General features: G+C 40.9%; 1 long non-coding RNA gene across 1 annotated transcript in view; it reads left to right on the top strand.

Moving 5' to 3' along the window:
• The window catches only part of LOC113942968, a 43,938-nt gene extending 42,292 nt beyond the window's left edge, over nt 1–1,646 (top strand). Inside the window, exon 3 of the long non-coding RNA XR_003526133.1 lies at nt 1,518–1,646. This is a non-coding gene — a long non-coding RNA (uncharacterized LOC113942968). The remainder of the gene's footprint in view (nt 1–1,517) is intronic.
• Nucleotides 1,647–12,022: the final 10,376 nt, after the last annotated feature.

Below are 12,022 nucleotides of genomic sequence, written 5' to 3'. Positions count from 1 at the left end.
TCTCAATGAGTTCTTCTCCCAGTCTGTAATTAAGCCTGGGGCTGCCCCAATCCAGGTGCAGCACCTTGCATTTGGAATTGTTGAACTTCATGAGGTTCTCACGGGCCCACTTCTCAGGTTTTGTGCTCTTATTCCAGACTTTGGGAGTTGCAAGGGAATAAGGAAAGGTAAACTGAATCTTTAAAATAAACACACATGGCTCTGCAATGAAAACATCAACCATAAGAACAAATTTTCAAAGGGAGTAGCAGACATATTTCTTTTTAAAGTTTCTATCATACATCATTTTCATGGGTCAATCAAGAAAAATGTGAACAAAGAAATCTCTTTCCCTCTTTGGAGTTGAAACAGTAAGAGACAGAAAATGAGAAAAGAAAGGATTAGAGGTTTCTTCAAAGTAAATGGTACCTGATAAGATTGAAAAATAAAGTCATGCAATATAATAAATTTTAAATAAATGTTCTCTTAAGAATGAACATAATATTCAAGAACCATATTTTCATTCTTCTCCACTACTAATGGCAACAAAAGGTTTGGAGGATAGACTGATGATTCAAGACAAAAAGTAATATAAAGCATAAAAGGTAAAGATATAAAATGTTCTTTTTATTTTTTTATATATGTCTGCTGTATGGAGTCAGCTTTTTCAGAAAGAAACTCACATAAATAACCCAGAAAACATTATTGCTGTTAAAGCAAGTTTTGTTCTAGTGTTTAAAAAAATTAGTGGAGAATTCCAATAAATCCTCTAAATAATGTCAGTTTTGTTTTACTGTTTCATCTTTTTTCCTAGCTAAAATTATTCATGGACAAATACTGGCTTTGCTAGTTTATTCTTTTTGTAAATCTTGAAAGAACATGCTTCAGCTGCCTGTAAACCCCTTCCTTTTGGTTAAAGATTGATAAATATATTTTCTAAACCACAGACAACTAAAAAAAAATTAAATCAGAGGATTAATGCCTTACTCTTGATCCACAACATACCCAAGGAAGAAAATTGCCTCAACTGAATGTCAATGACAAAACTCCATTAACCTCAACGGCCTCAGATTTCAGTCCTTGTTCCTTGCCTTTTTGCTGATATGAAAATTCAAATATCTCTATCTTCTGATACCAGGCCAAGCTCAGAAAATCTTGACTCTGTCAACATCAAATAAGAAATGGGAACAATCATTTTTGCTAACTAAGTAAGCATTTAGAAATGGAATCAATGTTTTCAGACATTTTTCATAGCACTTGCCTTTCATTCTTAGCTAAAAGCGGTTTTTTTCTTTCACTCTCAATATTTTTGTCTCCTGTGCACCAAGGCTGCAAATCCATACTGAGCCTTAGCTCTCAAGGTTATTTTCTTAGATCTGGTCAAGCTCAGCAGTGATTGAACACCATCACCATTTGACAGCTGCTTAGAGTCTGTGTGAAACACCGGACTGGTTCAGTACAGTCCTGGGTATATGCTGTCTACATTACAAAAAGTGTGACCAGAAATGACATTAAATAACAGCTCTGTGAGTTTCCAGGTGGCCAAGGATTGAGTAAACTGCAGATGACAGAATTACTCTGGCACCTCTGGAGCAGCCCCGTTGGCCAGAAATGTGGTCCATTGGTGAATCTGGTGTGAAAGAAACCTTGCAGCAAACTAACACAAATCGGTGAAGGAGATTATTGTCCAAAGATGCCAGCCCAGCACCTTACACCTCCACTAGAAATACAGCAAGTTGCACAAAAAGAAACAGAGGTAAATAATTTCTCCTTATTTTTCCAGCAGTTTGGCAAGGCATTATTTTTGTTTACAAGGTAGCCAGTGGGTGTGATCTCTGAACTCTCAACCCCGGGAGTAAACTAAGTGCAAAACTCATTTTAGAAAGTAGCATGTTAAACTAAGAAATTTGATTTTAAAATCTTTCTCCTGAGCTCTGGAACAGTTTTCCTGGGGCCAGCTCAGACTCAGTGTAATAGACGGCTGCACAGCTGCCTGGCAAAAAATTGCAAGCCCTCCCATTTTCATGTGGGCAAATCAGGAAAGGCACTGCAGACCGACCTGACAACACTTCTATAAATATGTAACTGACTTTTCTCAGTTTTCTTTGTTGTCTCAAACAACTGCTGAATGATTTTTCAAGTAAATTTCATGCTAATCTTCAGACAACGCATTCAGCTCATTTGACTATTTATTCATCCCTTTCTAACAGACGTGTCAGAGATGAACAACTCAATACAAACTGATGCCGAATTTTGCCCCAAAAGGCGCAGAGAAACTGCTCAGAGACAAAGTTTTAGTCTTTAAGCAGCAAGGTATTTATTCAAGGCAATGTTGGAGAGCAGCCAGCTTGCGCTGGACAAACTGCTCTGCCTTTTCAGTGAAAAGACAGGATTATATACAATTTCTACAAGTGATTACAATATTTCCACATGCATATTCATATAATTGCAACATCTAGTTATAATATTCATAATAGGCGGAGTCTGGGTGGAGTCTGGGGCGGAGTTGTCTTTTTGGGGTGATGTTTGGTGGTCGTTCCTGTTTCTTCAGCCTCACGAGGTCGCATTTTGCTCTTCTTCCTCGGCTGAACTTTTCAACTTTCTTGCTTTTTGCTGACTTTATGGTGAATTTTGCAAGACTTTTGGACTCCAGCCCCTATTTCGCCCCTTATCTTTATTTATGTAATCCTTAAGCTCTGGTTTTTATCTCTAGCTAAGCAGTACATGCTAGCTAAGCATTGCATTCTTCTGAGCAGGAGATTCCTCGGATCAGTATTCAGAGTTACCTCTTCAGGCCCTAGCTCCGTTTCGAAAAGCAAAACAAATACACAGAATAAAAGTCTGAAGGCAAGGAAAAATAAAAGAAGCAATTTATTGTCTTTCCTTGATACCACTGCAAATCCAGAGGAAAGTGGACAGTCCTATCTTCAGATGATCACTGAAAGAGGGATTCTCATGGCAGAGCGAGTTCTTAATTTCTGAAGTTTGCCATTCACCTGCCTGGGCACACCACTGAAGATATCACTACCTGTTAATTTCATCAGCATTCACTTCTGTGATTCATCTAAATTTCATAATGTAATAAACCCTCCCTACACAGATTAGCACTGCTAGATTAGAATGTTTTACATATACATTTGTTATTTTGGGGACAGAATTAGTATTTTCTAGTCAATGTAATTTACATGAATGCAAGATAACTTTCAGTGGGAAATGCTCACACTGAATGTATCTGAAGGTAATAAGAGCTATAAACTTTACTTATTTGTTATCTCCTGGAGATAGATTACACTTTCTATTAATAAGAATAATCCACAGTACTGGGATTGTGCTTCAAAATAGTACATTTGATAAATGTTATCCGAGTGGCAATTTTCTTTGTCACTGTAAGCAGGTAGTTCTGCACTGATGCCATACCACTTCAATCTATCAAATCTCTGCTCTGCATGCTTCATCCCTACATAGAGGTGACTGCTGGGTATCCTTCATTTACCAACTCCAAGGAACAGGAGGCCCTTGCTTAGCCTAAAAAAATCTGCTTCAGCTGGGATTAATGTTTGCCTTGCCCAGTGTACACAATGATCATCACAGCTTGCATCATGTTGTTTATATTATATTTTAAAAACAAAAAACCCACACAAACAAACAAACAAACCATCAAACCACAAAAAAAATATAACTCTGTACCAAACAAACAAGAAAACTTTTGTAAAAAGAAAAAGCCTGAATAAAACTCAGGACTCTTTTTCCTTCATGGAGTTTCTACCACTTCTTTCCTTCTGTCTGTGCTGTTCCTGAACTCCTCTACTGGTTGCCTGTTTGGATCTTCTCCCACACTTATCTTGGAGCTGCAACTGCTACCAGTTCTGTTACTGAGGAGGCCAATGTTTTCCAGTCTCTTGGATGCCATGCCTCCTCATCGTGACCTGAGGTCCTCTCTGCCATGCCAGGATATGAAGCGCCTCCTACATCTTATACTTAAACAGAATATTGTCAGCTCCATTGACTTACATCTTATCATAGTCATTTTGAACCAAAAGCCCCACTGGACACTCTTAAGACATGCAAATGGTTCTGTCAGTCCCATAGGGCTCAAGTATTACAGCCAGATAATCATCATGGGCAAGTCAGCGGGTGTTGGTCTGAATCCCAAGGGATCCCCACTGATGAGCAAGGATCAAAGGGAGCTCCCTGGGCCACCTGGGCAGAACCAGGACTCTCAGAGTTCCACTAAGTGACAATAAAGTGTTTCAATTGGGGACACAATTCCTGTGCAACTACAGCCATTGTCTTTTACCTCTGGCTGTGGAACATGGGACAGGGAGAGGAAGGGATCACACGCTACTTTTAAGAGGCCTGTAAAACCCAGTTAAGGAAGACTAAGCCCATAACTTACCTGTGGGAACTTCCTTAAAGTGCTCACAAACTTACAAAAGAACCAGTACTGCTGGATTGTCTCTCTCTGGGGTAAAAGTCCATCATTTTATTTATTTGTAATGGTCATTGTGTTACAATGGCTCTGTGAACAAAGGTAAAGGGGTCAAGGTGTACCTCTCCTGTGGGTGATGGCTCCTGTGATTAGAACCCCTGAGTATGTGGCTACTGTTCTTTTTGCTTTGAAGGCCTTGATGCTATTTTTTCTTCCTATCTTTTAGCTATTTTATTACTATCTTCCAAAGGAGGAAAAAACCACAAATTATCCAGGCACTTAGACATCTTTAGATGTTACAGTTCAATAGCAGTTTACTGCCATTTTGGTAAATTGTGCACAGCAGCAAGCCACAATTAAATGAAATCTTCATTCTTAATGTCTATATGTCTCTAAGATAAGAGTGCAGTTTTACTCTCCTTAGAATACTCTACATCTTTATTAAATGCACATGTCATTACAACATAAAATGACTGGCTCCTCAAGCAGCCTCTGAAAGATGGCTACATTTATTTTGCTCTCTACCTCAGATGACAACCAGAAATGCCTAGAGTAAGATTCTGTTCCTGGTAAATATTGGGCAAACTGTGAGCTTTCTCCCTTTACAGATCTATCCCATGAACTGGCACTTGGCTTGCAGACTGGGGATGGGGAGGGTGGGGAAGTAATAATGAATACACAAGCGAAAACAACCCAATCAATAAAACCTCACCGGTACTCTCCTCACTCCACTGCCTGAAAAATCCACTTGCTTCAAGCTGTGTCCATAAATGCAGTGAAATACTCCATGCTTAAGTGTCCAGCTTATTTCTAGTTCATCAGAGTCAGCAGCCATTTCACAGAGATAGAGACACTTGATGGGAAAGAGCTGATCCTCCATCTCATGGTAAAACGACCATTTTGATCATGTTGGAGAAGCTGGGAGAAAAGGCCATACAAGTGGTGCTTGTCAGTTTGCCAGCCCTGTCTTGTGTGAACAGGGAGCACTGTAGAAAAATCTACCCCAGCCTCTGTTCCCAGATTCTGTCTTTTGTGTGTGCCTGTCTGGGCAGTAGTTCAAGCATCAGCACATCCTGGCGGACCTCCAGCTGAAGCTGGATGCTCCACTTTCCTTCCTGCATCCGTCCGAGAGTCTGCCTTTAGCACTCAGGTGTGAAGAAGAGACAAGCTGAGTGCAGAGCAGCTGAATGCAAACCAGCAATGCCTTTTTACCATATGTATCCACCACTGGGGCATGCAGGGGAGGATACAATGAGAAGCATGGGCCTGAGATTTGCCTCTCCAATGCAATTCTTACTTCACAGCAGCTCAAGAGTTGTAACTTCTTTTCACTTGATGCTTTCCTGAAAGACTTCACGAGCTATTTGTGCCCAGGAAAGGGCAAAATGCAAATAGGCTCCATATGTATTTCCACCTTTTTTTGGGGGGGGAGTAATATTCCTATACTGCTTAAAAAAAAAACTAACCAAAAACCCTCCAACAAAACAAACAAAAAAGCGCATGCGCACACACACAAAATAAATCCAAGAAGAATTTCATTGGTTCCATAGGAAAATAACAGAGTAGATAGCCAGTCTTACCAGACCCTGAGTACTCTCTGCGAAATGCAGAGCACCACCAGCTGCAGAGGGCAGCCCCACAGTAAGAAGTGGTGACTGGTGTATTTAAGACCTCCAAAGGAAAAGTCCATCCTGAACAGGCAGCACTGTGGCAAGCTCGGTGCTTTGGAGGAGCTCAAGTGTTAGAGCTGAGCAAGACAACACACCACCAGTGTTTTAACACTGACAGTTTGGTATAATCTAATTAAAACTGTGATGAGCAACTGCTGGGCTGTGGGGTGTTTAGCAAAGTAAAGAGCTCCTCACAAAAAGGCGTAATTTTCACACAAACCAGAAAAATGAACGGTTGTCTTCCAGGCAGCTCTAGCTGACTATAGGGAACAACAAAGTGAGCAGCCTATTTATTATATTACATCTGACATTATGAGAGCCTGTGTAATGTAATTATCCATAAAAGTCCCAACAGTCTGCCAATTGTTCCTCACAGGTATACTTGTTTTTAAGACAGCTTTTCTAGACATCCATTACTTGCAGCTTCCTGGTTGCCTTTATCTGTTTTCTAAACATTATTTTGCCATGAATAACTGAATGAAAAAATTTTGAAACCACACATAATGTCTTAGTTTAAAAATGTATTTTTATAATTATTATGGGTTTTTTATTTAATTCTCTGTTTATGCATTTGATGTATACATAGTATATCATCCCCATCATTATGCTGGAATGAAAAAATTCATTTGTTGGCTGTGGGTCTTATTCTGGACCCAGGGAAACACTAGGTGCCTGGGCTTTATTCCACTGACCTCTGTAACTTTACTGACGAGTATAAGGAGCTGTGCTTTTGCAAGGAAAGAGGAATCTTGCCCCACAAGATTTGGCAATACACAGCTTTAGGTTTCAAACTCTCTGATTTATAGAACAGGATCATAGCTCTTAGAAAAGTAATTACAGCAACAGACTGGGACAGTAAAGACTCAAAATGGCCCCCATTTAAAGAGGCTTTGGATGGTGAGAATGTTTTGAAATTTATGAGTAACACATTGTTGGTCTATGCTATTTCAAACTGGCTTTTTGCTCCTTTTTATGAAATGCAGATTTTAATAAAGACCAGGAAAAGTAGAAATAAATAAGAAAGATCTTTAACAAAAAATACTGAATGGTGTATGCCCTCTCACCTGTATATATAACAAGTACATTGCTGTGGATTTCCTATGGAAACTATTTCTGAGGTGCTGGCAAATTTTCCATGTTTCCTTGAGTCTATTATTAATATCCAGCCATGGAAATATATCATAAACTCACTGAAGAAGGGACGGTTGACTGCTTTTGTGTACAGCTGGAATTATCCTCTAGGCTTTAGGATTTTAAAAGGTTGCCACAGTAATGAGGAAAAGGTCCTACATACACACATGCAGTGAAATTGGTTATGTACCTGATGAAGCACATTTGCTTGGTTTGGGTTTCTTCAGAAACATAAGGTATAACTAGACTATGGAATATTTAGTTGTTTGAATTATATTATATGCTATAACTTATAGTCTACCTACACCATAATGCTGATGGCAACTGAAATGAATTTCTACAGACTAATTTCCAGGATCTGCAGTCTTGATTCAGCTCTCCTGTTTGAGAAATTAATAGTGAAATGTTGGTTTGGAATTCCAACCTCTTTATGATTGACAGATGTCTTCCTTGAAATCATCATTCTGCCATGCTGCTTAAGCTCAGGTGACTTTATTCTGTGACAATTTACACTATCTGAAACCTGTCAGCCATGTTAATTGACCTGCACTGGACCATGGATTGGTCCTGTTGAAAGGAGGAAGGGTGCAGATGAGGGAGAGCTTTTGGGTTGCATTCATAAATAGTTTGAGATAAGACTTAGGACCTAAGTTGTGTGTGTCTCAGTGTAAATGTGAAATTCTTCAAACCTCAGCTCAGCTAACTATATGTGCTGTACAAGTTTCGAGCTGGCTTCCCGCCAAGTTCCCCGAAACTCAACAACAAGGACCCGCCTCCCAGAGAGGGAAAAGAGGGAAAAAAAACTAAGCAGCCAAAGCTATAGCAAATATATATATATATATATTTTACATATGAGACAGATACACAAAAGGAAAATACCACACACCTGGGGGGGGGGCAGGGGAAGGGGAAGGGAAAGGGAGAAAGACAAAAAGGGGCAAGGACCGAGCAAGTCAAACAGCCAGCCGAAGGCAAACTAGCAGAAATCTCACCACTTCCCTTCGAACAGGTAGAGTGACTTGATGCGGCCCAAGGCTCTCCTCTCACGCATGGCGGATAGCGGCAGTCACTGTAGGCCTCGGCTCCAGATAAGCTCGACCGAAACAGGGACCCACCGTTCTCGAACCTCGCCGGAGAGGAAGAGGGCGCGATCCCTCCCACTGACTTTATTTATACCTCCAGTTACGTAAAGGAATAGCATGGAATACTTCCGTGATCACTTTTCTAGTTCCTTCCTGGTTACAAGTTGGTCTCCAGGAAGGCCTAAGGTGAAACCACCACATGTGCTCTGAGAGGTTTCTCCAATCTTTACAACAAAGTCACTCTAGCCCCCAATATACAGTTATGAGCAAGTTTGCCTTTATTTTGACAGTTTGTGCAATTTCACATACAGGTAGGAGAGCGCTTCCCTCTATCAGTCCCGTCTGCATGGTCCAAAGTCAGGAAACACCCAAGAATGAAAGTACACCTGGTTCAGGATGTTTTGGTGGTCAGAGTACTTTTGTCAGGAGAAAGACACCACCATTACCTCCTCGATCTCATTTCTGACTTCTCTCAACAGTCCTACTTTTCCCTCAATATGCTGCCTCTTGTGGATCTAATTCTTGGACAAGAAAATCGTTATGTTTCATAAGAAACCTATATATTTAAATTGGAATTGTGAATCATTTGGGGCTACAAGAAACCTAAAGGTATTCCAAAATTTCATTATATTGCATCAGTAAAGATTCCATACTGTCAATGGTAAAAAATTCTTTCAGATTTTCCTCATTGGAAGTTCCAATCTCCTAATCGTAAAATCACAGAAGTTTGTGTTGAGTGGAAAAAAATTCTAAACAAGGGTGATTTTAACTAAGTATGTTTTCAAAAGTTATTATGAAAACATTTTAATTAATCTATTTTGAAAGATCAGTGTAAGCATGGAAAGTGGGGTATTCACACATAACATCAGGTCAGGTAACAATGAGCCTTAGACTCTCCCTTGTTTGCAGGTGCAACTTTCCCAGCTAGAGTTTTAGTGTCCCTCTAACACTCCTTACAACATTTTCCATCTAATCATAGAGACAAACTTGGTGACACAAGATCACAAGAAGAAAGGATTCACTTTCCAAGGGAAGACAGTAGCTCTGGAAAACGAATCAGGTTGTTTGCTTGGCAGCAGAATGGGAAGGAATCCCATGCAGCAGCATGAGAAAACACAAACCTAAACATATTTGATCTTGTGCCTCTGCAACTGGGTTATTGTGGCACTATGAGGTGATACAATCAAGAAAGTTATTCAGTTATTGATGAGCATCCTGGTTTAAAAAAAAAATGAAAATATTACCTTTGTCCTGCTAATGCTGATCCATCATTATTTGAACTCCAGTGAATCAACTGCTTCCCAAGTGCAACGTCATTAGGTGGCGAAGTCTCAAATCCGTTTGGATTTGATTGCGATCACCGGTACTTAAAGTGACCCTTATGAGACTCACTGGATATACATTATGTGCTTGTACTCATTCAGCTGCCCCACATCCTAAACTGGATGAACTTTCCAGAGGCATAAGCCTTGGAGCATACTGAGTTTAACAGGGAGCAATAGTCATAGAATGATAGAATCGTGCTGGTTGGAAGGAACCTTAAAGATCATCTAGTTCCAACTCCCTTGCCATGGGCAGGAACACTTCCACTACACCAGGTTTCTCAATGCCTCATCCAATCTGACCTAGTCAATCTCCTTTGAATTCACTCTTTGCTTTCCAATTATGTTTCTTCTTATTAAAGATATAGAGAGAGGATTCAAATGCTTTTTGCTGCACGTAGTTTCATGCCCTTGTAAACAACACCTGCTACCTGTGCTGTGCTTTCATGCTGTAGGAGGACATTGGATAAGATTACTTTCTCAAAACAGTATTGGCACCAGCAAAGCTCCCTTTTTGACTGAAAGAAAGCATACCAAAACAAAAAGATACGGAGAAGGGAAGTCTGCCAGCAGCAACTATGGGACCTAAAGCATACTATCTCATAACATATATGTTTCTCTTGGGCTGTTCTGCGCTAATCCTTACAAGTATTCTATAAATGAAATGATAACTAAACATAAGCAAATCTTAAGAATAGCTCAACTGTTTCAGAATTTCATTATATTTTTAATTAGATTTCAGTTTTATCCAAACTCCATGCCAAAAAGCAGCCAATACAAGGCTTCAGGCAGCCTTGAAGAACACTTAAAAACCGAAGATCATGAAGGATACAAGCCAAAAATTGATCTGAAAGGTAACATTTCATTCACCTCCTTTATCCCCAAGCATTTCAGAGGCTATTCTGCCTAGTGCATAGGAAACAATAAACTCACTTAAGAACAGGGCTTAACTCAGCTACTAGGCAACTGCCTTCCCCTAGCCAAATCACTCCATGGTTTTCCTGTCCCACTCTTTTCCAGCCTCAGCATTACAGGCTGACAACCTTCTGGGACTGGAACTGCCTATTTTCATGTACCTACTCTCTGCCCGTAGGTTCATTCCTAATTGTGTCTCAACCCTTATTTCCTTTAAGACTTCTTGTTTTCTGATGGCAATGGAAGAGACGAGCCAATTTAAGACCAGAGGAAACATGAGATCAAAGAGGCAACCAGCAGAAGCTAACACCATGTGGTGGTTTGAGACCCCCAAAAATCCAATTTCCGAGTCCAAGTCCCCCTCCCACAACTCACCCCAGTGTGAGAGAGGTTTTCCAGACACAACACAAGATTCAATATGGGGGGAAGGGAATTATATTATAATTATTACACAAATAAATATTATAGTACATTATATACGCAATTCTAACTAACTCTCCTATGGTAAAGCAGTATTTACATTGGATCAAATCTCTTTTCCCTCCAATAAAAGTCCAGAAGGGAAAAAGGAAAGATCCTTTCCACGTTTAGGGCAGCAGAATCTCTCTTCTTCAATGCAGCAGTCGTAGCTGGAGTTGTAGCTGGATCTCTTTCCACACACACACAAGGGGGTCTCCTCTCACCCCTCTCGGCCCTTCGACTCCAAGCAAAGGTCTCGCCCGTGGACTGCCAGCAAGGACAAAACTCACTTCACCACGGGGATATCACAAAGTGCAGGGGCATCCTCGTGAAAGTCCCTTCCTCAGGGGATTTAAGCTACCCCTCAGTTAGAACGTTTAGGGCAGCTTTCAGTTCAGTCTTTGCCCTATGCATCCTATCAGAGCTCCTTTGCTCTGTCTCAAAACTGCCAGTGTGGCAGCAGCAGCAGGGGCAAGGCCACTTCCCCCTATTCCATCCGGCTGTCCCGGTCCAATTTCCAGGATGTCTCTGAGCTCTTAGTTCCTCTTGCTCTGCTGCATGCTGCATTTTAGGACTTCCATCAAGTAGGAGTCCACCCCCTCCTCCCAGGAGGGGTCTCAAAGGGATTTTAGGGAGATTTGACTCAGTCTTACCCCAAAATTGTCTTTGTTGAGCTTAGTCCTCTCTCTCTCTCTCTGTTGGATAGCTTTGTGTTTCTCAGTTTAGCTGCATGCTGTCTTTGCTGCTCATTTCTTATCTTCTTGGCTTTCTGCCAGAGTTCTCCGTTTACTGCTGTCTCTGCCACCGCTCCTGCTGCCCACTCACAGTGGAGAAAGACTCCCTCAGCCCTTTAGCCACACAACTTGGTCCAGTTTAACACTGTTTCTGAGTTTCTGCAGCCCCCAGCCAGGGGCTGGGGGGGGCTAGGCCCCCAGTGGGGCCCCTGACCCCTCTCTCTCTCCTCGTGGTCTAAAACATGGCTACTACTACTCCAACTATATCATCATCCTTCTTTTCCGATCTGGTGTGATATGT

The sequence above is a fragment of the Corapipo altera genome, unplaced genomic scaffold (genome assembly GCF_003945725.1).
Source record: "Corapipo altera isolate COAL_440 unplaced genomic scaffold, ASM394572v1 2b, whole genome shotgun sequence".
Classification (NCBI taxonomy): domain Eukaryota; kingdom Metazoa; phylum Chordata; class Aves; order Passeriformes; family Pipridae; genus Corapipo; species Corapipo altera.
This window is presented reverse-complemented; position numbering and strand designations above follow the sequence as displayed.